This window comes from Balaenoptera ricei, chromosome 15 (assembly GCF_028023285.1).
Source record: "Balaenoptera ricei isolate mBalRic1 chromosome 15, mBalRic1.hap2, whole genome shotgun sequence".
In the NCBI taxonomy this organism is placed as follows: domain Eukaryota; kingdom Metazoa; phylum Chordata; class Mammalia; order Artiodactyla; family Balaenopteridae; genus Balaenoptera; species Balaenoptera ricei.
The window spans coordinates 28301474-28309920 of NC_082653.1; positions in this window are offsets into that span (position 1 = coordinate 28301474).

Below are 8447 nucleotides of genomic sequence, written 5' to 3' on the forward strand. Positions count from 1 at the left end.
ATGGACAGAACTAAAAGGAGAAATAGACAATTCAATAATAATAGGTGGACACTTTAATGCCCCACTTTCAATAGTGGATAGAACAACTAGGCAGAAGATCAACAAGGAAATAGAAGACTTGGACAACACTGTAAACTAACTAGATCTAAAAGACATTTGTAGAACATCCCACCCAACAAGAGCAGAATACATTCTTCTTAAATGCACATCGGAAGTTCTCTAGGATAGACCATATGTCAGGCCACAAAATGAATCTCAATAAATTTTAAAAGATTGAAATCATACAAATATCTTCTTTGACCACCAACTCTAAGAAGTCTCTGAAATGGTTCCACATGAAGATTTAGCCAGAGGATTTCATGGTGGTTGTCTGAAAGCTGGAAGATTCTAGAAAACTTTCAGGGCATCTGTCTAAGCATTACCTCATGTCACCCTGTTGTGAGCATTAAATTAATTAACTCTTGAGAAGCACTTAGAAAAGTGCCTGGCATGCAGTAAGCACGTGATAAATTTTAGATGTTATTATCCTCACAATAATGTTATGGTGCAAGCTTCGTTATTTCCCGTATTTTACAGGTGAGAAGATAGAGACTCAGAGATGCACGGTATGTTGCCTGAGGTCACACAGTGAATAAGCAGGGGAGCCAGATTAGAAGCTTCAAAACTCCACACAAGTGCAGGACTGGTCTCACTGTGTTGTTTTCAGTAGCTTAAAATTGGAAACTGCAGAGGTCCATCAACAGAGCTTTTCTGTAAACCTGGCATGCCCAGCCAGGGAGTGCTTTGTGCTGGTTACAAGAAATGAGGCCACCCTACACATAGGGACATGGAACCATCTCCAAGACATTTTGTTCAGTAAAAAGAACATCTGAAAAAAAGTTCCACAACCCACAGGAAACAAAACCAAATATTCTGTAAAATCTTATGTTCGTGTGTGTGTGTGTGTGTGTGTGTGACCTATGAAGGCTCATATGAAGCAAATGAAGGTGATTTAAACAATAGGATCTATTTATAGGATGCTCCCTTTCTTTGGGCTTTTCTTTATTTTTGTCAAGTTTTGAAATAACACATGCTCAAAGAAAAAATTCAGATTACAGCAAAGTGTCAAGAAGAAAAAAGAAATCACCAGAAATCCCTTCCTCCAGAATTAACTAGGCTAACATTTCAGTGTATATCTTTCCAGGTCCTCTCCTCTTTCTGTGTGACTGACTGTGAGCGTGTGAGTGTATGTATGCATATACTCACACACACACACACACACACACACACATATAGAGAAACATACATATACAAATATGAGAATTCCACTGCTGTAACAAAATGTCCCCCACATTATAGACGCTTAAAAAACAGAAATTTATTTCTCTGTCACGTTAAATCTGGGTTCCAGGCAGAATGGTAGCTCCACAATCATCATGGTTTCAGCCTCCTTCTATATTCTTGCTGTATTATTCTCAACTTGCGGCTTCCTCCTCTTGGTCTGAGGTAGCTGCTCCAGATCCAGTCATCACATCTGCATTTCTGCCAGCAGGAAGGGGGAAATGGGAATTGGAGGTCCTGCTCTGCCTTTTAAGTATACAACCTGGAAGTTATAAGCGTTATTCTTGTAACATTTGTCTAAACTTAGTCACGTGGTCATTCCCAGCCACAAGGAAGCCTGGGAAATGTGGCCTTTATTCTGGGCTACTATGTGCCCAGCTAAAATCAGGGGTTCTATGGACTTCCCTGGTGACGCACGGGTTAAGAATCTGCCTGCCAATGCAGGGGACATGGGTTTGAACCCTGGTCCAGGAAGATCCCACATGCCGCAGAGCAACTAAGCCCGTGCACCACAACTACTGAGCCCGCGCGCTGCAGCTACTGAAGCCCACATGCCTAGAAGAGCCCCGTGCTCTGCAACAAGAGAAGCCACCGCAATGAGAAGCCTGCGCACCACAGCGAAGAGTAGCCCCTGCTCACTGCAACTAGAGAAAGCTTGCGTGCAGCAACAAAGACCCAATGCAGCCAAAAATAAATAAAAAATAAAAATAAATAAATAAATAAAATCAGGGGTTCTATGACTATGAAAGAGACAGGAGAATGGACATTGTAGCAACTAGCAGTGCTATTTGTTGCTTATCTTTGTTCTCTTAATAATAGTATCTTTCCTATCAAGAGAGAAAGCTATGTATCTTACATTCTAACCACTGAGCCCTGTGAGAAGACACGGGTCTGGGCCAAATTGCAAGTTGTAATAGAGCAGCCTTTCTTTCTTAAGGCACACCCAGAAGCCAGTTGATCACCCACCAGTTTCCAAATGAAAGGCAGAGTCCTGGAAACACCAAAAATTGTCATGGCACTTCCCCCAGGTTTTACCTCTATAAACATCATGAAGTGAATCAGGAAAGGCCATGCAATGGCAAAATCAGAATTTCAAGGCGTTGTATGTGATAAAACTCTGGCAACTTCTAGCGCCTCTGCTACTCATTCTTAAAGGGATACCACTAGTCTCTGCATGTGTAAATCACATCCTGCCTACAAAAGCACTAATTTCTTCTTCTCACTTCCAGAGGAGTTGGAGTGTGCGTGTGTGTGTGTGTGTGTGTGTGTGTGTGTTGGATGGTGATGAAGTTGGGGCCAGGTGGATTGGAGTTTTCTGTTTCTATTTCAAACCAGATGACCATGAGCCCGGGAGGGGCTGTATCTCTCTGTGGCCCAGTTTCCTCATCTGAAGCCAAGGTTTTCCTGACGAGTTCACGTGCTTTGAGACTCATGTCGCTGACACAGAAAGATCATGTAATACAGAGCCTAGGAATTCTGGGTCCTGGTTCTGCCACTCACTGGCTGTGTGACCTCATGTAACTTAACCTTTCTGTGCCTCAGTTTCTTCATGTGCAAAATAGGACTGATAATAATAGAAAGTATTTCATAGTGCTTCTGTGAGATTTAAATCAGTAAAGGCTCAGGAGGAGCCCAGGTCATATGGAGGCCCTTGGCAATGGCCCTGTGCCCTGGCATCTGGACCACCAGGAAGGGCAGCAGTGGGAAGCTCTTTATAGCCACTAAGTTAATGGTCACCATGGTGGACATGAGTGGGGGTAGACATGGTGGATGCTTCTTTTTTGGGGATTCCAGTGCTGACCAACCCCGAGGAAGCATGCTGGAATGCCTCTCAATTCCCTTTCAGATGACTCTGTGGGTCTCTCCTCAGAGCAGTCCTGATTTTATGCTTCCAAGTTCTTGGGACCCCCTTTCTCCAGGATAAAGCTGAAGTGTGATACCTCAGTATTTATGCCAACAGCTCATTAGAAAGAACCCTAGATTCAGAGCCGGTGTCTGTGCCCTGTCTCTGCAGCCCATTTTCTGGGGCACTCTGGCTCGGTCACTCCCCATCTGGACCTCTGCTTCCACATCTGCAGTGTGATGTCGGACTCTGGGGGTGACTGTCATAATGCACGTGAATGTATCTTACAAGCTTAAAGGGGCTGTGAGAACAAGAGAGGGAACACCACTGTATCCGTTTTCTGTTGCTGCTGTAACAAATTGCCTCAAACAGCAGCTTAAAACGATGTCAATTTATTATCTCACAATTCTTAAGTTAGAAGTCGGAAACAGGTCTCACAGGGCTAAATCAAGGTGTTCACAGGGCTAAATCAAGGTGTCCACAGGGGGAGAATCTGCTTCCGTGCCATTCAGGTCACTGGCAGAATCAAGTTCCTTGCAGTTGCAGGTTCCTGCTTCCTCGATGGCTGTCAGCCAGGGCTGCGCTTGGCTCCTCAGGGCCTCTCTTGGTCTTTGCATGTGGGTTTTTCCTGAATCTCAGAGCCAGGACACTTGGCATCTCTCTGACTTCTGCCAAGTCTTTGTTTTTTCCTTCCTCCCTTCCTTCCTTTCTTCCTTCCTTTCTTCCTCCTCCTCCTTTTTCTCCCTCTTCTTTCTCTCTTTCCTTTTTTCTTTTTCTTCCTCTCTTTCTTTCTTTTCTCTTTTCTCTTCCTTCCTTCCTTGCTTCCTTCCTTCTCTCCCTCCCTTTCTCCCTCCCTCCCGCTCTCCCTTTCTCTCCCTCTCTCTCTCCCTTTCTCCCTTCCTTCCTCTCTCCCTCTCTCTTTCTCTCTCTCTCTCTCTTTCTTTCTTTCTCCGTTCCTCTCTTTCTCTCTTCAGCTTTATTGAGATATAATTGACATATAACACTGTGTAAGTTTAAGGTGTATATTCTGATGATCTGATACATGTATAATATACGGTTACCACAATGAGGTTACTTAACACATTCATCACCTCAAATAGTTACTATTTTGTGTGTGGTGAGAATATTTAACATCTACTCTCTTAGTGACTTTCAAGCATATAATACAGTTAAAAAATAAATAAATTCATTTATTTATTTTTGGCTGCATTGGGTCTTCCTCATTGGGTCTTCGTTGCTGCGCGCCGGCTTTCTCTAGTTGCGGCGAGCGGGAGCTACTCTTCGTTGTGGTGCGCGGACTTCTCATTGCGGTGGCTTTTCTTTTGCAGAACTCGGGCTCTAGTCACGCGGGCTTCAGTAGTTGTGGCACGCGAGCTTTAGAGTGCAGGCTCAGTAGTTGTGGTGCATGGGCTTAGTTGCTCCGCGGCATGAGGGATCTTCGCGGAGCAGGGATCGAACCCATGTCCCTTGCATTGGCAGGCAGATTCTTATCCACTGCGCCACCAGGGAAGTCCCAATACAGTTTTTTTGGTTTGTTTGTTTGTTTTTGCTGCACCGCGTAGCATTGGAAACATGGAGTCTTAACCGCTGGACTGCCAGTGAAGTCCTCAAGTATACAATACAGTATTATTGTTAACTATAGTCATCATGCTGTACATTACTTCCCCAGGACTTACTCATCTTGTAACTGGAAGTTTGTACTCTTTGACTAACATTTCCTCATTTCCTCCACCCCCCAGCCCCTGGTGAAACAGGAGGGAAGGGGGCAGGGCACAACCTTTAAAAGAACAACATAGCCATATGACAAGACATAAATGGTTAGAACCAACTAGGTCCAGGATGGCAGACAAGACTTCCACTAGACCTTAAGCCTCAGTATACGCTGAGGTTTATACACATCAGCATGCTAAATTACATACCCACAGGTGCCATGACGGTTCCAAGGCTGACCATAAAGGTCAAAAAGTGGGCGGTGGCCCAATTCCTGGAAATCCCTACCCCTTACCCCAAATATCTGGAATACTCCTCCCACTCATTAGCCTATGAAATTACCCACCCCTATAAAAACTGACAACCCCATACCCTGGGGCTGCTCTCGCCTTCTGAGATGGTCCACGCTCTGTCTATGGAGTGTGTTTCTCTCTAAATAAATCCACTTCTTACCTATCACTTTGTCTCTCACTGAATTCATTCTGTGATGAGACATCAAGAACTTGAGCTTCATTAAGTCCTGAGACCAGGTGTGTGATCACAGTTAAAAGACCGTGGGTTCAAGTCCCAATCTGGGTTTTGGCTGGGTTCGAGTCCTGGCATGTGGGTTCAAGTCCTAATCTGAGATGCATGGTTTCACTGGCAACCACCAATCTACTCTGTTTCTATCAGTTCAGTTTTTTTAAGATTTCACATATAAGTGAGAATATACAGTATTTGCCTTTCTCTGTCTGACTTACTGCACTTAACATAGTGTCCCTCAAGGTCCATCCATATTATCACAAATGGCAGGACTTCTTTATTTTTTATTTATTTTTAAATTTATTTATTTTATTTATTTATTTTTGGCTACATTGGGTCTTCGTTGCTGCGCTCGGGCTTTCTCTAGTTGCGGCGAGCGGGGGCTACTCTTCATGGCGGTGCGCGGGCTTCTCATTGAGGTGGCTTCTCTTGTTACGGAGCACGGGCTCTAGGCACTCGGGCTTCAGTAGTTGCAGCGTGTGGGCTCAGTAGTTGTGGCTCGTGGGCTCTAGAGTGCAGGCTCAGTAGTTGTGGCGCACGGGCCCAGCTGCTCTGCGGCATGTGGGATCCTCCCGGACCAGGGCTCGAACCCGTGTCCCCTGCACTGGCAGGCGGACTCCCAATCACTGCACCACCAGGGAAGCCCATGGATTTCTTTATTTTTTATAGCTGATTATTATTCCACTGTGTATAAAAATACATTTCTTTATCCAGTCATCTGTTGATGGACACTTAGGTTGTTTCCATGTCTTGGCTATTGTAAACAATGCTGCAAAAAACATGAAGGTGCAGATATCTCTTTGAGATAGTTATTTTATTTCCTTCAGTTATGTACCTAGAAGTGCGATTGCTGGATCATCTGGTAGTTCTATCTTTATTTTTTGGAGGAACCGCCATACTGTTCTCCATAGTGGCTGTGCGAATTTACACTCCTGCCAACAGTGCACAAGGGTTGCCCTTCCTCCACATCCCCACCCACACTTAACTCTTGTCTTTTTGATAACAGTCATGTGGTAGATATCTCATTGTGGTTTTAATTTGCATTTCCCTGATGATTAGTGATGTTGAACACCTTTTCATGTACCTGTTGGTCATATGTGTGTCTTTTTTGGAAAAACATATATTGAGGTCCTTTGTCCATTTTTAATAGTATTGTTTGGGTTTTTTGCTGTTGTAGTGTATGGTGCTGCATCTTTCTTCTCATTTCTTCAACTGAATCTCTTCTGATTCTCTGTTTTTTAAAGATTCATGTGATTAGATTGGGCCCACTCAAGAAATCCAAAATAACCTCGTTATTTTTAGGTCTGTAACCTTAATTCCAACAGTAAACTCCCTTTTGCCGTGTAATGTAACATATTTACAGGTTTCAGGAATTAGGGCATGCACAGCTTTGGAGAGGCCATTCTTCCCACCACTAAGTAATATTTGCTGAGCCCTACTCAGGGCAAGGCATGGTGCTGAGGTCTGCGGGTCCAGGATAAACAGTCCAGATGCAAGCCTTCCCTCATGGAGCTCGGAGCCCTGAAGAGCATGGACCACTGCTCGCACATGACCCTATTTGCAGGGCCTGGGACCCACTCAGAGGCCTGGGACCCACTCAGAGGCCCATGTGCCATCTGTCTAAAGCATTAGAAGGTATGAATCAAACCATAACGCCATGCCCCCTGCTCTCTGCAGTTTCTCTGGAAGGTGGTTTGCAGGGTGTCTCCACTGCAGAAAATGACAGGGTGGGGCGGAAGCTGGGTTCGGGTTCAGCGCTCTTGGACAGAGGCTGGCTGGACTTGCCTAAACCTAGGGCAGCTCTGACCAGGTCAATCTCCCCAGAGCACCGGGGCCTGTGAGACTCCTGCCCCAGGTGCCACTTTTCAGGCTCTGTTTTCCAGACAGTTCTAAACATTTCTCAGAGTATACTACCAGCAAAATGGTGGGAGGGAATGTCTCCTGGGGACCCCCACTCGGGAGTTTGGGTGGCCAGCTTCAAAGCAGAGCAGCCCCTCTTGCTCTGGTTTCTTGGGGCAGAGGCTGGGACCCTACATGCTCTCCGTACTCAGATCCCTTTAGCCCCCTTCCATGGCCTGGGGTGGAAGGAGGGTCGTTCTGTCCTTTTTATTTAGAGTCCCTTTGCTCAATCAGTCATTGACTTCCAGGAAAATTTCTTAGGAGACCAAAAAGGACAAATCGTATATTTCAGTCTGTGTGATAAGCCGGCCTTTGCATGGCTCAACCAGTGCAGGGCCCTTTCTGCCCAGATGGCTGCAGTAGTTTCCAAGTCTGTTTGTATCTGCTGTGGTTCCCTGCAATATCACCACCTCCCCGCCAAAACCCACAGAGGCCAACACAACCCTCCACCCCTACACAACCTTGGCCTCTCAGGCCCTTGCCTTTGTGCCTGCCCCTGGCCTCCCTAACCTGGCCTCCTTTTAGGTGCTTGAATGTGGCCTGCTGCCTCCTGCCCCACCTCTTTTGCAAGTGCAGTTTCTGCTGCCCGGAAGGCCCCTTCCTTCTTGCTTTACCTCCTTCCCTCCAACCACCTTGAGATACCAGCTTGGGAAGCGGGGTTGTCCTCAGGGATGCCCACCCGCTGCCAACCCTAGGCAGAGTCCAGAGTCCCGCTCTCATTCTTCAGGGAAACTTCCTTGGTTGGACTGTAGAGACATCACGTGACGTGGGTCAACTGGACTTAAGTTCAGGGAGGGGGTGGGTGGGGGTGGGGTGGAAGGGGCATCCAGGGTCCATAGCAGATATTCTCTCAAAGTGGAAGCTTTTTAATGACAGTTATTGAACACTCACTGTTTGCAGGTGTGGGGCTAATTAACCCTCACAACAACCCTGAGAGGGAGGGGCTTTTATTGTCTCCATTGTACAGAGGAGGAGATGGAGGACAGCTGACTTGTGCATGGTAACTAAAAGGTTGTCAAGGTCACAAAGACTTCCAAGGAGGAGGGCCAAAGCAAAACCATAGAGAGGGCTGTCAGATGGAGGTGCCTTTTCCAAACAGCAAGTCACCTGCCCTCCCACCTAGTGCTTGACAGAGTGTATTAGCATGGCTAGG